Source organism: Garra rufa, chromosome 6 (assembly GCF_049309525.1).
Source record: "Garra rufa chromosome 6, GarRuf1.0, whole genome shotgun sequence".
Lineage (NCBI taxonomy): Eukaryota > Metazoa > Chordata > Actinopteri > Cypriniformes > Cyprinidae > Garra > Garra rufa.
In genome coordinates this window covers 52,702,444-52,723,919 of record NC_133366.1, presented here as the reverse complement: position 1 = coordinate 52,723,919, position 21,476 = coordinate 52,702,444, and the positions used below count along the sequence as shown (strand labels likewise).

At 37.4% G+C, this 21,476-nt stretch overlaps 1 protein-coding gene and 1 long non-coding RNA gene across 4 annotated transcripts in view; both read left to right on the top strand.

The window, feature by feature from the left end:
* The window catches only part of cd2 (CD2 molecule), a 124,780-nt gene that overhangs the window by 63,956 nt on the left and 39,348 nt on the right, over positions 1-21,476 (top strand). The gene's annotated exons all lie outside the window — the stretch shown is intronic.
* On the top strand, positions 19,332-20,979 carry LOC141336056 (uncharacterized). Its single transcript, XR_012355682.1, has 3 exons — positions 19,332-19,468; positions 19,557-19,628; positions 20,608-20,979. It is a non-coding gene; the product is annotated as an uncharacterized lncRNA (long non-coding RNA).

The window sequence follows — 21,476 nt, the reverse complement described above, 5'->3', positions numbered from 1 at the left end:
ACATAAATTACCTGAAACAACTCCTGTGGCGATGAACACAGCACAGATGACGACCATCGAATATCTTAGAGGTAACATTTTAAGACAAAGCACAGCTTTTGGACCTTTTTTCTGTATTTTCACTCGGAATGCTTTCACACCCGACCAATCATTAAAGGGAAGCCTTAAAAGAGAAGTCCAAACACGAAACTGAAACAAATGCGCATTCATGAGGCTCTAGTGGCTGATGTTTGTTGTTAAATGCAGGTCTAAGCAATACTAACCATTTTGAGTGTTTTTACTTACAAAAGGGGTAGGATATGATCCTATCAAATGACCCAGCGTTGCCTAAATCAATGTATGTTTGTATGAATTAATACATACATATGTAAACATAAATAATTAATCTGGTTTCTGCTGTAGGATGTGATTTAAAAATGTATCACATCTTAGATTTTTTTATTTCCTATGCCTTTTTTTCTGCTGTGAAGTTTTTTATTCAAACGTCAATAGAGTCAATCTACGAAATGGGTGCAATTTCCACTTTGCAATTGTCAAAAAATTCATTAAGAACAAACTTTCTATAAAAAAAAGACTACAACTTGAAAGACAAGTTAAACCTCCAAAAAACATGTTTTCCCACATCAGGCACAAACTCCTTTTTAATATTATCCTTTTTCTTCAGGCAAGGGCACCTTTCTTGTATCACCCCATTATGGACGATATGTATGCCATTAGAGTAGTAAACCATGAAATATATTTTTAAAATGTTATGTTTTCCTAATAATGAATTGTCTCTTTTTTGCAAACCATCAATAGAGAGTCTGTAATTTAATAAAAAATGTAATTGTTAGATTTTTAATCTTCAAAAGGGAATTTGACATTTCAATGGCCTCACTGTTTGTAGTGAAAAAACAAATCCACTCAAAAAATAAAGTGGCATTTATTTAATTAGTCCACACAATAAGAATAGCATATACAGAATTAAATCAAGTAACATTTTATTTTATTTATATAAACAAAATGACCCTGTGACGGGGTGGTTCACTGTGACGGGGTGGTATGGACAAAGTGTTTCTCTATATGAACTGCTGGTTTTAAAATTTGTGCATACATTTCACAAGGGCATGTGTTTCATCTGTATCCATGATGATCCCAGGATAAAGGTCATTGTCATATTTAAATCACACACCACTTTCCAATCAGATTTCCACTTTCCCAATCAATTGGTTCAGTTGGCACCTTTTGGGCTGTCTTGTTAAGAGTGAAATGCTCTGATAGTAAGTGAGTGAGTGAATGAGCAAGTGAAAGAGATTGTGAGAAAGTGACATAGTGAGTGAGATGGTGAGTGAAAGAGATAGTGAGTAATGCCTGTGTGAGTGATATAGTGAGGGAAAAATTAACCAAACATGGTTAACAGAAAATACTGATAAAAAATTGATTAGCCTATACTTAGGGTGGACGTATGTACCGGTCATACGGGACACGCCCTGGCCACAATTTAAATATTGCCTAAAACATCCAAAGTATTTCGACCAATAACATAAAGGTATTGTACAGAATCGACCAATCGTGGCGTTGCACATGAGAAGGTGAGATCTACAGAGAACGATCAAAGCAATGCAAATGCACCTGTTTGTTCATTTGATTCGAAGCATTGCTGCACACCAATAAAACAAGACATCAGTATGGTCCCCCTACCTATATTAGAATCCTATATTAGAATAGTTTCACACATCTTCTCATTCAAACAGGAAGCAGAACCATACCATCATGGCCATTACCACCCCCTCACAATAAAAAATGTGACGGGTGGTAAATTTCTTCCCAAAATGGCCGCAGATCTCCCATGTGGTCAAGTTTCTCACCTAGCATATTTACATTAATAACGTAAAATAATGAATAAAAAACACTTTTCCCTATCTACTTTGCATGGCAGGGTGGTAGGGTTAAGCCCTGTCTAACATGAAAAAAACATCAAATAAACAATGTAAAAGAATGTCAGTATTTGCCTGCTTTTGTTCTTGGTGGCTGTAAGGCTCAAATTATGTCACTTCCTCCTTGTGATGTCATTTAAAGCAACAGTACATTAATTATAGATAAAACAAGTTAAACTGAGGGAAACTTAATCATAAAATATTTACAAAAAATATACATTTCATTTTGAATAAATGGATCTTTTGTAAACAGGGACACACATACAATGCTGAAAATAATATTTGAAAAAATAAATAACTTATTTGGTGATATTTTAGATCAAAATATCATGCTGGTCAAAACGGACGTGTGAAATTGGCTATGTACTAATGAAAAATGATTAAAAAAGACTATGTTATTTTTAAAAAAAATAGTGTTCTATCGTATATCATGTTAACAAGAACACTTGAATTAATAACTTTTAGCTTTTAGCTTTTAGCTTGTGCCTTAAGCATCTCATCAAACATTGCAGAGCCAAATGGCACCCATTTGGTAGAATGACTCAAAGACACATACAGTCAGGTCCATATATATTGGGACACTGACACAATTTGTATTATTTTAGCTGTTGACCAAAACATATTCAAGTTACAGTTATTCAATGAATATGGGCTTAAAGTGCACACTCTGAGCTTTAATTTTTAGGGCAGTCTCATCAGATTGGTAGAAAGGTTAAGGAATTACAGCTCTTTAATATGTACCTCCCCCTTTTTCAAGGGACCATTAGTAATTGGACAGTTGACTCAAAAGCTGTTTCATGGACAGTTCGCACTGCGCAAAGATGTAAAAGACACGTCCAAACAACGTCTTTTGTACGTCGTTTTTGAATATTGATGTAATCTAGACGTCCGTCAGACGTCTAATGTTTAGTGGGTTGTGGGCTATTCCTTCATTTTTTTTCTACATCAATTAACCAGGTAAAAGGTTTGGAGTTGATTCTAAGTGTGCCATTTGTATTTGGAAGCTGTTGCTCTGAACCCATCATGCAGTCAAAGGAGCTCTGCATGCAAGTAAAACAGACAATTGTTAGGCTTCAAAAACAAAAGAAATGCATCAGAGAGATAGCAGGAACATTAGGAGTGACCAAATCAACAGTGAATTCTGAGAAGAAAAAGAACACACTGGTGAGCTCAGCAACATAAAAAGGCCTGGAGTTCACAAAAGACGACAGTATGGTGGATGATTGGATGATCCTCTCCATGGTAATAAAACATTTTACAACATCCAGCCAAGGGAAGAATACTCTCCAGGAGGTAGGCGTGTCACTGTCAAAGTCTACAATCAAGAGAACTTCACGAGAGAAAAATAGAGAGGGTTTACCACAAGGTGCAAACAAGGCCAGATTAGACTTTGTCAAAAAAAAAAAAACATTTAAAAAAGCCAGACCACTTCTGGAAAAGCATTTTTTTGGACTGCTGAAAAAAATAAAAAACAATGGAGAAGTCTTGGAACAGATCATGATCCAAAGCCTACAACATCATCATCTGTGAAACATGGTGGAGCAGTGTAATGGCATGAGCATGCATGGTTTCAGTGGCACTGGGTTACCGGTGTTTAGTGATGATGTGACAGAAGACAGAAGCAGCCGGAGATCTGAAGTGTATAGGGATATACTGTCTGCCCAGAAGTATAAATGGAGCAAAGTTGTTTGGGCGGCTCTTCATAGTACAAATGGACGATGACCTAAAACATACCGTAAAAGCAACCCAGGAGTTTTTAAAGGTAAAAAAGTGGAATATTCTGCAATGGCCAAGTCAATCTTCTGATTTCATATTGATTGAGCATGCGTTTCACATGCTGAAGACAAAACTAAAGGCAGAAAGACCCACAAACCAACAACAACTGAAGTCAGCTGCAGTAAAGGCCTGGCAAAGCACCACAAAGGAGGAAACCCAGTCTATGGTGATGTCCATGAGTTCCAGACTTAAGACAGTCATTGCCTGCAAAGGATTCTCAACAAAATATTACAAATGAACTTTTTATTTATTTGTCCAATTACTTTTGAGCCCCTGAAAATGGGGGGTCTGTGTAAAAATGGTTGTAATTCCTTAGTATTTTATGTTATATTTTTGTTCAACCCCTTGAATTAAAGCTTAAAGTCTGCACTTCAATCATCTTGATTGTATCATTTTAAAACTATTCTAGTGGCATACAGAGCCAAAATTATGAAGTGTGTCAGTGTCCAAATATATATGGACCTGATTGTAAATCAACTTTAGAAAGTTAAATTTGACAGACTATTTTATGCAAAGCGGCTACATTGCATTTATGTTGACTCTTTTGGTTCATTCCCTCTGAAGTCAGAAATGATAAATATCTACTTAAATTAGTTTTGATTAATAAAAAATACAATCAGTGTTACTGTTAACAAAAATCACCTTTTTTGTCAAAAGAAAACGAAGATGTATGCCTATTTTAGTTACGTAACTACATTCATTATGAATGAAAAAAATATATGAATGCTTGTTATGTATGCTTTTTAACTGTATGACTAATAATAACATCATAATATATAATAATATATGCAGGGACCAACATAGAGTGCTTTTCCAAATATATAGGGCTAAATGTAGCAAATGAAAGTACAAATAAAATATAAGCAGTCTCTAACATTAGAGAAAATAAATAACAGTCTTTCACTGAAAAGGAATTTCTCTGTAATCTTCTAGAAGTACCCTAAGTAATGCATTTATTTTATACTAAGTATATTTTAAGTCTATTAACATATTTACTGACATTTCGATCAAGACTTAAAGGGGTCCTATTATGCTTTTTCACTTTTTGAACTTTAGCCAGTGTGTGGTGTGTATGTTTGAGCATAAAAAACATATACAGTTACAAATCTCAAAGTCCACTCCAAACGGAGATATTTAGTTTTTAAAAAATCTCTTTTCAAGAACTACAACGAAACGACTCGTTTGGACTACTGCGTATGTTTTCCGCATGCAATGATGTCACAACGCGGTATCCCGCCTACTGAAATTCAATTCGTTGGCGGGTGGGGGATTCTCCTTACTTTACCCATATATTAATGCTGCCTTCATGTGATATGGGAAAGATGATGCTTTCCACTTGTGAAGTGGAAAATACCAGCGTGTCGTGTTCAGGTGCTTTTGTTGTCGTAGTGAAGCGAAACATGGCGGACTCGGAATTTGTCCTCACATGATACTTTGGTAAAACAGACCGAATAAAATAACATGAGAAAATTGCCTCCTTCAGAACACTACTGCACAGCACCCTACTGGAGGCGAGCAGCGACGAGCTAGCATCTTCTCTTAACAGTATTTTTAAAGACAACACTACGTTTAAATAGCGACGTTATTAAAATTCTTTATGCCCCAGCATTATGGGGGCTACAAACTAACCAACTAACTAACCAACTAAACAGCAGAGAATTTTTAACAACATGCAATGCTACCATTCAGTATAGTTTCGTTGCTGTCCGCCATGTTGAAAGGTCAAAGTTTATCCCATCTCGGTAGCTCGGGTATCATAAAAAATTTCGAGCTTTCCAGTGGAAATTACAATGTGAGTGGGTGTTCATGTGCAATTTCGATGTCGGATTTTGGTATTTACCATAATTACGATAGCACATGAAGGCAGCATAAGGACAGCCGCTTTTGGGATGCTACAGCGAGCTGCAGGTCCGCTCGTTTAGACACAGCTTTAACTAAAGGGTCCGCGAACTGCTCCGTTAGCCGTGCTGAAGCCACACCGTTCACGTGGGTTGTACAGAGGGTCCAAACACACGCAGATCCGCGGCTGATGTAAACACGAACATTGACTAGTGATCATCCGTGGACGCGTCGGAGCCGAGCAGTGTGTGGTAAGAGATTTATTCATCATACAGTGTAGATAGCTTCACTAGCCGTATGGTTTCGGGCATGCAAATAATTAAACGTCACGTATCCAAGATCTCTCATGCTGACGATAGGACCAACAATAGCGTATTATTTACTCACCCTTCATGCATCCTAGGTGTATATGACTTCCTTCTTTCAGACGAATGCAAGCGGAGTTATATTAAATCAATTCTGGCACTCATAGAACAGCATAGACTGAAAATACGTCGATCCATAGTAAAAAAAAGTGCCTTACATGGCCCAGGGGTGGTCGGTAAAAGCCTCCTTTAGCAATCAGATGTGTTTTTGTAAAAAAAAATATCCATATTTAAAACGTAAGAATCACTTTAATCTAGTTTGCTGCTTTGGGAAGGGGCGCAGCAGGGCGGAACGCGGTCTACGCTGTTTGCCAATCGCAACGCAGTGGGACTGCTGACCAATCACTATACATTTGGTTTTTCGGAAGGCGGAACCCGGAACTAATCGAGCCGTTTGTGCCAGCCTGGGGAGAAAGCTATTGTAATAATCTAAATTGTGTGAAAAATAATGCGTTTTTCGAACAACTAAGCATGAGAGCATGTTCGAGTACACCCCAAAAACAGAATAAAGACTTTGTAAAGGAGCATAATAGGACCCCTTTAATATACATTTTAATTATTATAAAAATTGTAATTAAACTTCATTTGGGGTTCTACTTGTGCGCAATGCACATTTCTTAATATCGAGCCTATTATATGATCACTATTGATGAGGATGGTCTTTAAATGCAAAATACTTACAAGTGTACCTTAAGTATAATTGCAATAGTTCCACTTTCATCAAATATATTTCAGTATATCTTTAGTTGGATTTCAGCACAACTTTTACACAATTAAAGTGCTTTAAGTACAAAATTAGCTGTTTTAATTTAACAGACTGTAAGCATACCCGTTTAGTACTAAAAGTACAAATGTAGGGTATTTTTATTAAGTGCATTATATGTAAATGTATTTGTAGTATACTTAGCATGTGATATACTTATTTTAAATACATTTTAGTATATTTATTTTCCACTAGTGTGGATAATTAAGCATTCTTAAGAATTATTACCAGATAAATGCTATTTTATCTCATTATTACAAACTGCTCAAGGCTGCCACATACAGGCTTTATGGCAAAGCGTGTTGCGACTTTTCATGTTGTTTTATAGATGTATGATTAATGTTTATAGGTTTTTGAAAATGTTTTGTTAAAGGTCAATTACAGTTTGACACATTCTTGTTGGATAAATGATGTTCTTTTAATTGACTAAAACTGTGGACTTTTGATCAAAAGTTGATCCATACACCAAAAAACACAACCAAAAACAAATGCAAGATAAAAAAACACCACTTTACTGAACAAGTACTTAAGTCATGTTGTGACATAACTGTTTGACTAAAAGACACAAACTATGACTAAAAGAAAAATCTGTGACAAAATGAACACTTGGGCAGAATGTGCTGTGCCTGGATGAAATGAAGCTGCATTCTTCACATCTTCACCTAATGAATGAAACATGAGAGATTATGTTAATAAACCTTCAAACAATGAAGTATCTGTTAGTACCACCTTCTTAGTTTCTAGTTGATCACTAAAGCAAAGAACAATAGTGAACATGAAAAGAAGTCTGGTGTTGTCTGTCATTCTTTCAAATTAGTGATATTTGCTTTGACATTTTATTTAATGTCATGACTTTCAGACATTTTTTAGGAGTGACACAGGTGTCTAAGCCTAAATGGAAAGGTGTGTAAAATACAACATAGTATTTGTAATGTCTATTATCTCTGTTTAAGAGATAAATAAGACCTAAAAATATAATTTAAGCCATTTCTTATAATTATATGTGACTCATTTTAGAGAAAATACCTTTAAACAGAAAATACCTTTCCTTCCTTTCCTTTCCTTTCCTTTAAACAGATCTCTCTCATAGACCGGATCACTGGTCTTCTCACTCACTGCGTTCTTAAGTGTGCAGGTGTAGTAGTTATCTGGATTTCTTTTGTTTTCGACTACGATGAACTCTCCTGTCAAATTGCGCAGCGAGCCCTTCAGTATTTCTCCAGTAGAATTCCTCCAGATGATGGTTTCATTGTATTCGCACATTAAATACAAAACATCAGGGTTACTGCTCGTCTTTGTTTTTATCACAGGTTTAGGGACCGGCTCTGTGAAAGATACAATGAAACAAGTGTGAAAATCAAGATCACACAGAGAGAAAAAACAAAACAAAAACTATAGTCTTGCAAAAATGTTGTGACCATGGTACAATGTTTGTACCACATATTAATGTTGTTTTAATTTAAATACAAACTATCACTCAACATCAGGGTTTTTACCAACCCTATCTATTTGTATCATAGGTTTAAAGACCGGCGCTGTGAAACAAACAAAGAAAAACGTAAAGGATGCTCTCCGCCTGTAATATCATAGTATTTTAATGCAAATCATAACATACATAAAAAGCACTGTTGTAATATCATGTTTTATTTTTTATCATTTTTACGTGAATTGTGCACACTCATAACTTAAAAGCAGCAGCTATTTGCACTAAGTGAAAATAGCATGTTTTCTTGGTGAGAGATGCTATTTACACTAAGTGCAAATAACAGTGGCTTCTATTTACACTAAGTGCAAATAGCTATAGATACTATTTACACTATGTTGAAACAGCAGGATTTTCTGATATTTATAATACTTATTGCAAATAGACACAATTATCTGCACCTCAAGCTTGTAGTACAGTATGCAGTAATTACATACTGAGTGTAAATTATCATTTTAATTCAATTTATTAATTGAATTAATTAATAATGCCTATTATTAAATGCATTTTATCCTCTGCATCACTAGAGCTGACAGTTAATAGCCATCTTTTGTAGTGATGACTATGACAATAACACATTGTTGGGTGGAGTGAGTGTAAATAGACACTTCTTAACTTAAATCCTGACAAAATGCAACGTTCCTGCAGCTGATTACAGTATATTAAAGGGGTCATACGATGCGGTTTCTTGTTTTCCTTTGTCTTTGGAGTGTTACAGGCTGTTTGTGCGTAGATAAGACCTGTAAAGTTGCAAATCTTAAAGTCTCAATCCCAAAAAGCTATTTATTCTAAAAGTTAAGACTCAGCCACGTCTTCCTAAAATGGCTTGTTTAAACCCAACTCCACTTTTTTTTTTTTGTAGTTTAAACATTACACCGCCCGTATTAATATGGAAAGAAAGAAGGCATAAATTTTACCAGCTGTTGTTGCAGCTGCCATGTTGTGGAGACGCAGTGTGTTTCATTGTGAAAGCCTTTGTTCTTATTTCTTCCAAATAAGGACACAACTAGAAATCAGTGGTTAAGTTATATTTACATCACTGTTCCGGAATATTACGACGCAAATATTCGAGAAGTTGCTACGCATTTCACGGAGGACTGTTTCCTGAACCTGGGAGAGCAGCTTACAATGCCAGCTGTACACAAAGGGTTAAGGCTATAAAGCTGGGCAATTCCGACGTTGCAAAGACAGTCTGCGCTTCTGGCTGATGGCCTGTAAGTATGTTTTCATATTTGAAGGTGCCATAGAATGGAAAACTGTATTTATCTTGGCATAGTTGAATAATAACAGTTGTGTACATGGACATGACATACCGTGAGTCTCAAACATTATCGTTTCCTTCTTTTTATATAAATCTGGTGTTTGCAAAACACCACTGAAAAATAGGCTAATCTTAATATAACACAGACTATGACATAATAGTAGCGATCATTAAAAGTAACGCCCCCAACATTTGCATAGCCCAATAATCAGAAGTTTTGCAGCTAGGCTATTGTGAGAGAAAAAAAACAAAGCGAGGACAATAGCGAAAATGACAGATCACAGGAATAAATGTTATGTTCCAGGATGTGCAGGAGATTTGCAGATCCTGAGCATCACTAACAAGCATCTGAATTTGTAAAATATGTGGTAAGTACTGCCGCTGTAGTATAACGTTACACAGAGCATGTGCAATTGCAAATCTCAAAATTGAAAGTAAAATGATCATGCATTCAAAACAGCAGTATCAATGACCCGCATATTAATAGCGGCTTGGGCTCCATCATAAATCAGATTAAATATATTTTCCTCCATGTGCAAGCAACTGAAATGAGCCGCTCTGTGAAATAGCCAATCAGAGCTCATCATTATTATTAATGAAGCTTCCAAATAAGGTGATAACAGACCATTTCATTCTAGGGACAAATCCTAGGGTTGTAAATAGACCTGTAAAATCGTTTCTGGAGAATTTTTACCCTTTCCTATGCCATATACCTTCTATGTAGATATCAGAGAACAATTAAAAAATTGTAGCAGTGCATTCTATGGCACCTTTAAAGAATTCAGTACACTGTAAAAAGTTTTCACCAGATTCAACTTAAAAACCTAAATTCAGCAGCTGGCTTAAAGTTTAAAGTTAAATCAGCTTAAAACCCATTTTGACTTATTACAATAAAAATGAGTTGATTTAACTTGTGAATTGAAATTACTTAAAGGTGCCATAGAATGCATTTATACAATATTTTAAATTGTTCTCTGATATCTACATAGAAAGTAGATGGCATAGAAAAGGGCAAAAAAATCTCCAGAAATGGTTTTACAGGTCCATTTACAACCCTAGGATTTGTCCCTAGAATGAAATGCTCTGTTATTGCCTTATTTGGAAGCTGCATGAATATTAATGAGCTCTGCTCTGATTGGTTGTTTCACAGAGCTGCTCATCTCTATAGATCACACATGGATAAAAATATATATTTAATTAGGAGCTCTAGCCGCTTTTAATATGCGGTTTGTTGAATCTGCCGTTTTGAATCGCCGACATTTTAGTCTGATTACTGTGATGCATGTGCTCTGTGTAACGTTACAATGCAGAGGGAGTGCTTGCTTACCACACAAGTTCAGCTGCTTGACAGTGATTCTCAAGATCTGTAAATCATTCACCATCATCAGAGCAGTCATCTCTCTGTTTATGTGGTAAGTGAAATCCTATGTATTGCAATGTAACAGGCTAGCGCTAGCATTAAGCTAACCGTGTCCCTTCAGTGACTTGCCTTGTTTTACTGATGTACTGACGTTACCGATGATTGGGCGATGCAAATGTTGGAGGCGTAACTATTAACGATCCCGGGACTGTTGCGTAATAGTCTGTGTTATGTTGGAATTGACCTATTTTTCAGTGGTCTATTCTTTAACTATGCCAAGGTAAACACAGTTTTCCATTCTATGGCACCTTTAAGTTGATTTAACCTAAAATTTTAAAGCAGCTGCTAAGCTTTAAGTTTTTTGTTTAAGTTGAAACTGGTGACAACTTTTTACAGTGTACTGACTATTCAAAGTCAAACACGAGTTTTGAGCAGTGTAGAGTAGTGCTTGTTGTTTCGAAAATTCGGCCATGCCGTTGTGTTTGCGAGGCGCAACACAACGCATAAAAAATCATTCATAATCAGAGTCATTAGAATCAGTAGTTATGTCCCCATTGGATGCAACAATAGCCTAATTGTTTCTGTCTCATTGCAGCGAGAAATGGCATCACAACAAAAGGGTCGTAACATTTCCTTCAAGCGCTTGAGGTATCCGGCCAATCACAACGCACTGGATAGCTGGCCAATCAGAGAACACCTCGCTTTCCATCAATCCAGGTGTTTCAGAAAGGCGGGGCAGAGAAGAACAACAACGTATGTGGAAAATAATATGTTTTGAACCTCAAACCACATAAACACATTGCATTTCACCAAATACACAAAATAATGCTCTTTTTAGCAACATCTTATGACCCATTTAAAAAATCTATTGTTAGTGTCTAAAAGAAAAATTACACTTGACTGAATGATCTGTGTTCCACATCTGCTAAATAAATTAAAATGAAAAAGATTTAAGTCCGCACAGCTAAATAAGACAGGTTAATAATTCTAAAAACAAATATTTCTGTGAAACGCATTAGTTTGCACAGAGGAAAGCCCAATCTAGGACCTGCTCTGTACAGTTTAAGAATCTGTACTGATACACTGAAAAAAATGATTATGGCCCCAATTAAATTAAGCATGATTCAATTTCGCTAGTTTAAATAATAAAAATTTAGTTTTTGATTTTAATTAATAAGTATTAATTGGTTTTAAGTGAATTACATGTGTTTTAAATCCAAGCCATGTGAATTAATTAAATTCAGTTAGAAAATATTAAGTAAACTTTCTGCGCATGCGCACAAATGCACATTCTCCCTGGCGCCAAAAGGAGTTTCCAGTCGCGACTCAGTCAGGTTCACGGTGGGAACTTTTCATTCCGGACCCAAAGTTTTCATCATTCGGTCGATTTACACGGTGAGTAATATTTATGTGAGTAATAATGTAGTGTAGCACTGTTTATTACAGTAAATAGTTTGTTCGCTGTATAAATAATATCTGCAAAATGAGTCTTTGGGAGAAATTCCACTGCGACCAACGGATGGTCACATATAACTTACACAAATAACACAAATAATACTTTTTTATGTGACAGAATGTACTTTTAAGATATTTTTGTATGAAAATGTAGTTGTATAAGCCTAAAATACGCCGTTTATTTGAAAGGATAGCGTCTATTTAAATGCTTAAGCGCTTTCGGAGATGCTCAGGCCGGTAACGTTATTGGTGTTCCCGCCTAAGTTACTTTAACGTTACCACAGCCAGTCCTTCGGGAATCTGCCGGCTTCTAATGTGGTTAAACATGACATATAACGTTAAATCCTTTTGGACGGGTCATCTTTAATGTCCTTAACTTGTTTGTTCAAGAGCAGTTTGTTTTGGCTGAAGGTAAGGTAGTGCTTGCGTGATACCGAAAAAAATGATTAACTTCTGTGGCAACTATTGCATTTAAAGCAATGATGGGCAGATCGTATCCTTAACTGCGTGTTTGTACTGTAGAATTGTTTCCACAGACTCAAACTTTATTTGTGGTGTTACGTTAGATGTGTTTCGTTCATACTGGACACCATCACAACTCCAAATAACTAACTTATGCCTTGTAATAGAAAGTTCCGGGAAATCAAAAATATGGACGAAGGCATGAAGTTATGAGGGGAATTTCCAGTTAGTTCCTATCAGTAAATCTCACAATATAACATTGGATTTCTGAATGTTTTTAGTGTTCACAATTGTAATCATGTGAACATGCCCCTTTTTGCTAGCTTTAATGGTTGTTACGACCGTCTAGGGGCCAGCCGTAACAAGAAAAGGAAGAGACCCAGTACCAGAGAGAGATAATGAGTAACAAGATTTTTTTATATTAATAAATAAGGGTTTAACTTCAGGGGCAGACAAGGCCAAAACAATAAACAAAAAAAACTTCTCTTAAGTTCTGTACACTTCCTACATCAAAAGAAAATAGGAAAGAAAAATACAATTTCAGCTTACCTGATTCCCTAATCCAAAACAGGAGAAAAGGTGTTCAAAAAATAAATGGCGTCAAACCCCCTACTCCCTGTAGTTACTCAATTTGTCACAAGGTATTTACAAAAAGAGGTATATTCAAATCTACTGTTATCAAAAAAACAGAATCCAAATTCACAGTCAGCAAATGAGGATCAAGACAATCACAGATTCAAAAATCCAAACACTCACAATGACAACAAAACACACAACCTCTCTAGTAAGACACTCGATTTAAACAAACGACGAGGGCACAGGCAAGGCATGGCATGGCCGAAGGTTGAGTGTTTGGGGCAGTCCTTATATCTGGGTATTGTGTGGAGGAGATCCAATCACAGCCTCCAGCGAATTATCTCAGGGAACCACCCACCTGAAACACACACACATGCACATACACAGAGAGAACACAAGGGGGCAGAATGCCAAAAATGAACAAAATGACTAAAGCTCATAACACCCCCACCCACAAAATAAAACATACCGTGTTTTACTGGTTAACACGAGACAGTGAATCAGCAATCACATTGTCGATACCCTTTTTATGACAGATCTTCAAGTTGTAACTTTGACAGATTAGTGACCAGCGCATAAGACGATGATTAGCATTAGACATGCGTTGGAGAAAGACAAGAGGGTTATGGTCAGTATAAACAGTAACAGGTTGTGAGCTGGAACCAATATAGACCTCAAAGTGTTGAAGAGCGAGAATTAAGGCAAGGGCCTCTTTCTCTATGGTACTGTAGTTAACCTGGTGCTTATGGAACTTTTTTGAAAAGAAACTTATTGGGTGATTCAAACCAGCAGCATCTATTTGAAACAGGACGGCACCTGCACCGGTACTACTGGCATCGACTTCCAATAAAAACGGTCTCTCAAAACAGGGGGCGGCGAGCACAGGGGCACTACAGAGCAAAGTTTTCAAGGCTTCAAAGGCAAACTGACATTCTGAAGACCACCTAAACGAGGTTGCCTTACGTAATAGTACAGTGAGAGGACTGGCAACATCTGAAAAATTCTTGCAAAAACATCTGTAATAGCCAGTCATTCCAAGGAATCGACGGAGCTCTTTTCTAGTTTTAGGGACTCGGAAATCAAGGATGGCTTGTATCTTGGAATTAAGAGGCCGAACTTGACCATTTCCAACCTCCTTTCCCAAGTACGTGACAGTGGCACGACCAAATTCACACTTTGACAAATTCAACGTTAGGTTAGCATCTCGGAAACGTTTGAAGACCTCATCCAAGGTTCTGAGATGGTCTTCCCAGGTATCGGCATAGCACACCACGTCATCCAAATAAGCCTCACAATTGGGCACATCAGACAACACTAGGGACATCAGTCGCTGAAAGGTAGCTCCAGCATTTCGAAGGCCAAAAGCCATAACACGGTACTGCAGAAATACATCTGGGGTGGCAAAAGCTGAGATCTCAGATGCTCGCTCTGTGAGTGGCACCTGCCAATACCCTTTTAGCAGATCTAGTTTAGTCACAAATTTAGCGTTACCTACCCGATCAACACAATCTTCCATACGAGGAAGTGGAAAAGAGTCAGCTCTAGTTAAAGCGTTAACTTTCCGGTAATCAGTGCAAAACCTGGAGGACCCATCTGACTTAGGGACTAGTAGACATGGCGAACACCAAGGACTGGCACTAGGAACTGCTAAATTGTGCTCCAGCAAGTACTGGGTTTCTTGCTTCATTAGTTCTCTTTTAACTGGGTTAACACGATAGGCATTCTGTTTAACTGGGGAATGTGAACCAACATCTATATCATGTTCTATTACATTGGTAGTTGAAGGAAAGTCACTAAACAAGGTTGGATACTTACTAAGAAGATTGGTAATATCAATCTGAGCAGATACAGATAAATGAGACAGTTTTTCTGACAAGTTAGACAGAGACTCAGAATTTGGTAAATGAGCTGACATGAATGATGCACTATTCATTTTCAAACCATCGTTTTCGGGCGAGTATTCTGACAGTGGCACTACAGTAGCAACAGGCATGTTAATTCCAGAATCAGAACGTAACACATATGCTTTAAGCATATTAATGTGACAAACACGGGACTTTTTCCTGCGGTCAGGGGTATCAACTACATAGTCAGTATCTCCTAGCTTCTCCTTGACCTCATAAGGACCCGTAAACTTAGCTTGAAGTGCTGACCCTGGTACGGGAAGCAAGACGAGAACTTTATCTCCAGCCTGAAATGATCGTGGTACAGCTTTCTGATCATAGCGAGATTTCATTCGGCTTTGTACAGAAGTGAGTGACTGTTTTGCTAGCTTCCACACTGTATGCAAGCGCTCACGAAACGCACTGACATAATCCAAGACGTTGGTGGTTGTAGACTGACGACTAGACAAAAGAATTTGCTCTTGTAAAATTTTCAATGGCCCCCGAACGGTGTGTCCAAAAATTAACTCAGAGGGAGTAAATCCAAGAGATGCTTGAGTAGTATTACGTACTGCAAATAACAAGAGCGGGACGTGTTCATCCCATTCTTTCTCATGTTCGACACAAAAGGTTCGAAGCATCGTCTTTAGAGTTTGATGAAAACGTTCGATCGCACCTTGTGACTGTGGATGGTATGCACTGGATACCTGATGTTTGATGTTTAGCTGTTTCATAACTTTCGCAAAGACTCTGGACATAAAATTAGTGCCTTGGTCTGATTGAATGTATTTTGGCATTCCAAAAGTGGTGCAAAATTTTACAATTGCCTTGACAATTGTATGAGCTTTGAGACAACGTAGCGGTATTGCCTCAGGAAACCTAGTTGACGCACACATTAGCGTTAGCAGATAAGAATTGCCAGATTTAGTTTTGGGCAATGGCCCAACACAGTCAATCAGAATTCGTTCAAACGGTTCACCTAATATTGGTATAGGTTTTAATGGGCCTGAGGAACCACCTGGTTTGGCTTGCCGACTATCTGACACACATGGCAGGATTTGCAAAATTTGGCTACATCTGATTTCATTGAGGGCCAAAAGAAATGCTTCATTAAATGATCATAAGTTTTTCTAATACCAACGTGGCCAGAAAGCTCATGATCATGCCCAACACTTAGTACCTGCTCTCTATAAGGTTTCGGGACAACAACTTGGAAAACGGTGCTCCAGTCATTCTCTGCGTGACTCGGAGACCACTTACGCATCAGAACACCATCTTCAAAATAGTATGCCACTGGATACTTTGGTAAATCAGTCAGCTCTACAGCAGCTTCAACACAATGACTTAAAGTCGAATCAGCACGTTGTGCCTCCATTAACATAGGTTTTCCAATGGGCAAATCAACCCCTGGCAGTGCACACACATCTATCTCAACATTGCCCACATCTACCTCTGCTTTAACGGGGTTGTCAGAACACATAAAAGACTCAGACAGATCTACAGTATCCCTAAATTTCTGAGCTTGTGCACGAGTTACAACACATGTGCCAAACACATCAGGGAACTCTTCCTGCAGCACATCATCAACATGTGCAACAGGGGTATCTATTACCTCTGGTAGACAAAAAACCTTACTGCCCGCCAGATCATTCCCAAGAATGAGCGATACACCTTTAACAGGTAACTCGGCACGGACTGCAAGTTTAACGTTACCCGAAATGATTCCAGACCGAAGAAACACTTTGTGCAAAGGAACTCTGACTACTGCAAGGTCAATACCTTGCACTAACACATTGGAACCACAACTTGACTGTTCAGAGAATGGCAACACACTTTCTAGGATAAACGATTGCGCAGCACCAGTATCACGGAGGATACGAATATGGGTTACCTCTGACTCATCTTCGCTCAGTGATACTACCCCCTCACAAACGAATGGTTCAAATGTAGGCTCAATCACTGAGTTCAGGGACACATTTAGCTTGGGTGACAAAACCTGTCTTTCGATCAACGCCACACTTTTCGAAGGACTTGCCTTTCTACTAACTTTGCGTTCCAAGGCGGGACAAGTTGCAATGAGGTGACCAACCTCGTGACAATAAAAGCATTCACGGCTTTCACTACTGTCTGTACTCTGAATATTCTTAGGTACCACAGTGACATTCTTAGGACTGCGAACTCGATCAGGGAAATTATGCTTAGGGGGTGAAAACAGTACCCTGTGTGTAAGTACAAATTCATCCGAAAAAACTGCAGCCTCAGAAAGTGATGACACCTTCTGTTCGTTCAAGTAAACAACGACTTTTTCAGGTAAACAATTCTTAAACTCCTCCAACAATATTAATTCTTTCAGCTGTTCAAACGTGTCTACCTTGTTTGCGGCACACCACTTATCAAACAAATTTGCTTTGTCTCTCGCAAATTCAACAAACGTTTGGCTAGGAGTTTTCAAAAGACTTTGGAACTTTTGCCGGTACGCTTCAGGAACTAGTTCGTAAGCGCGCAAAACGGCATTCTTCATTACATCATAATCTAAGCTCTGCTCAAGTGTTAATGCTGAGCAGACTTCTTGGGCTTTACCTACGAGTTTGCATTGCAGCAACAATGGCCAAACTTTTCGAGGCCAATTTAATGTGGCGGCGATTCGCTCAAAAACAGTGAAATAAGTGTCAACCTCGCTCTCTCGAAACAGCGGTACGATTGCAATTTGACGACTAATATCAAAGTCAGGTTGACTTACTTGTCGGTTGCGTCGAGGTGCAGGAGATGGACCTGGAGTGGAAGCACTGATGGGTGATGACACGGGTGCGCTTATGCCGGGAGCATCAGCAGCTGAGGAGTGAACAGGTGATTTAGTTTTGAGCTCAAGCTCCAACTCTTTGAGCTTGATTGCCCGCTTGGTTTCAAGCTCAACTGTGCGTACATGCAGCAGCTGACTTTGATATTGTTGCCTGCTCAACTCCAACTCTAACTCTTTTAATTTGATTGCTAACAAAGGATCATGTGGAGAAGGGAGATCGACGGGATCTATGCTGGCCATCTCCTCGGGTTTAGGATACTCCGCCCCCTCACCCACGGAAACTGGCAACTGCTCCGCTTCACTCACCTCCGCCAATACCCCATGCTCCACCAAACGCTTATAGATTACGTCCTTGATTTCTCGCTTTACTGCACCACGAGGAACTGTAATTTGATATAAATCGGCAATGGAAAACAAATCATCTTTGCGACAAATATTCAATTGGTCAGCAGTAGGCTGAATTGCAAACTTTTCCAATTCAAATTTTGAAGACATTCCAAAACCTTCCAAAATTCCTCCCCCCCTTAAAGTGAAAACTATTAGCCAAACAAAAACACACAAAGCAAATTTCATTAGTTTTAAGTTTACTAACACACAACGACGAAATTTCAATTGGTTTTTGAGGATAAAAGAAAATAATTATTTTAATGACGAGCCCCCAATTTCTGTTACGACCGTCTAGGGGCCAGCCGTAACAAGAAAAGGAAGAGACCCAGTACCAGAGAGAGATAATGAGTAACAAGATTTTTTTATATTAATAAATAAGGGTTTAACTTCAGGGGCAGACAAGGCCAAAACAATAAACAAAAAAAACTTCTCTTAAGTTCTGTACACTTCCTACATCAAAAGAAAATAGGAAAGAAAAATACAATTTCAGCTTACCTGATTCCCTAATCCAAAACAGGAGAAAAGGTGTTCAAAAAAATAAATGGCGTCAAACCCCCTACTCCCTGTAGTTACTCAATTTGTCACAAGGTATTTACAAAAAGAGGTATATTCAAATCTACTGTTATCAAAAAAACAGAATCCAAATTCACAGTCAGCAAATGAGGATCAAGACAATCACAGATTCAAAAATCCAAACACTCACAATGACAACAAAACACACGACCTCTCTAGTAAGACACTCGATTTAAACAAACGACGAGGGCACAGGCAAGGCATGGCATGGCCGAAGGTTGAGTGTTTGGGGCAGTCCTTATATCTGGGTATTGTGTGGAGGAGATCCAATCACAGCCTCCAGCGAATTATCTCAGGGAACCACCCACCTGAAACACACACACATGCACATACACAGAGAGAACACAAGGGGGCAGAATGCCAAAAATGAACAAAATGACTAAAGCTCATAACATGGTGCAGCATGTAAACTGATTTAAACTAGCAATAATAATTATTGTGTTTTTACTTTCATTTGAGGGACTCTCTGCATGTTCCTGTGACTAGGACACATACCATTTCCTTGATGCCAAAGGAAGTTTCCAGGTTCGCCACTTTCCTGAAGTTGTATTATTCCAGCAATATGCACAGTAAGTATTTTTAGTATTAAAGCATTTTACAATAAACAGTTGACTTTAATGAAATATATCATATAATGTAATATGTTATGTTCCACAGATCACTGCTGTTTTCCAGAAAGGAGGTCTTACTGGGAGGAAAATGGTCAAATATTTCGGCATTTTACAGGAGGTATGTATTCATTTATCAAGTGTCTTTTCCTTTCCCATATGTATTATTATTTAACACAGTGATGTCAAATACAGTGTCCAGACAAAAATGTCTCTGCTTGAATTTAAATTCTACTTAAATTTCAAATACTAAAAGGGTTATAGTTGCCCAAAAAATGAAAATTATGTCGTTAATTACTCACCCTCATGTCTTTCCAAACCCAGAAGACCTTAGTTTATCCTCAGAACCAAAAAAAATTATTATTTTTTTTAATGAAATCTGAGAGGTTTCTGGACTTGCATAGGCAACAATATAACTGGCCCAAAAACGTACTAAGGACATAAGTGTAACCATTTATGTGACATCAGTGGTTCAACCGTATCTTTACAGAGCTAAAGAATAATTTTAATGTGCAAAGAAAACAAAAATAACTTTATTCAACAATTCTTCTTCCTGCCTCCATTGTCAAGACTACAATGACATATGCGTGTGTTTTCCTCTGCTTATAAACATGGTTCAGCCCATGCATGTTAATGTCAGCCACACCAAACACTTGTGTCATGGTACTCTCATGAATGGCAGACGGTGGCGCGGAGGAGTCTGTATTTTTGTTTTCTTTGCGCACAAGTATTCTCGTAGCTTCATGAAATTACTGTTGAACCACTGATGTCACATGGACTATTTTACCAATATCTTTAATGTGTTTCTTGGCCTAAGAACATTTCAGTTGAGTTGCGTTGCTGTCTATGCAGGGTTAGAAAGCTCACAGATCTCATTAAAAATATCTGAATTTGTGTTCCATTTGCAGATTAGGAACAACATGTGGGAGATATACAAATAGATTTGTCAGTTTTCTTTCTCATCTGCTTCCTTTCACTTTAACTTAAAAAAAAAACAACTGTTTATGATGACATACTGATTTGTTTTTGTGCATATTGGCTGGTAAATATCAGTTGATACCCAACCCTACTAATAACAGTTTCTTTTTATTTAAATATAGGACAGTCAAAGAGATGACTCCTTGAAAGACCCACAACACATCACCATGGGCATACCTGTAAAATCCATTACAAATTGCAGTTTGTTGCATGACATATGAACAGTTTTAGCACTATTGTTTTATTCACTATTGAAAAAATACAATATACTGTTTAATCACTATATACTGTTGCCTGTTTCCACATATTTTTTTATTAATTTTGCAATTCCAAGTCCGCACTCAACAATGTGGCCTCTTTCACCTGTGAATTTTTGTTAATTTTTATTTTGTGAATGTGCAACGTTAAGTAAGCACTTGTCTTCCAAACACTTGTTGTATATACAAAGAAACTGTTACTGAATTTACATTTGATGACATTAAAAATAAATTCAAAACATTAAACTTGTTGTGTGTATTTGCAAAGCCATTTAAGAACCTCTCCTTAAGAAAAGGATTTTTTTTAAGGTAAGTGATTAAAACAATTTTTTTAAATTTAGTCAACAAAATGTGATTATTTAAATGTAGCTAAAATAAATTGATTGCAACCACTTACCTTAAAAAAATTGAGTAAATTCAATGAATATTTTTTCTTCAGAAACAATTAAATAAATTAAGAGGAAGTAGCATATTTAAATTGGGCTGAAATTACTCATTTTTTTAATACTAAGTTAACTAAATAAAATTGTTTAAATCCAAATAAATGTGTTTGTTTAAATTTAGATCAAATCAATTGATTGCAACCACTTACCTTAAAAAAATTGAGTAAATTCAATGAATCATTTTTTTCAGTGTACAGCAGCAGAGGACGACTGTTATTTTGTTAAACAGAACTGAGAAAAAACAAAATGACGTCACAGGTTCCAGGTGATTAACTGGCGGAAAGGGTGTCT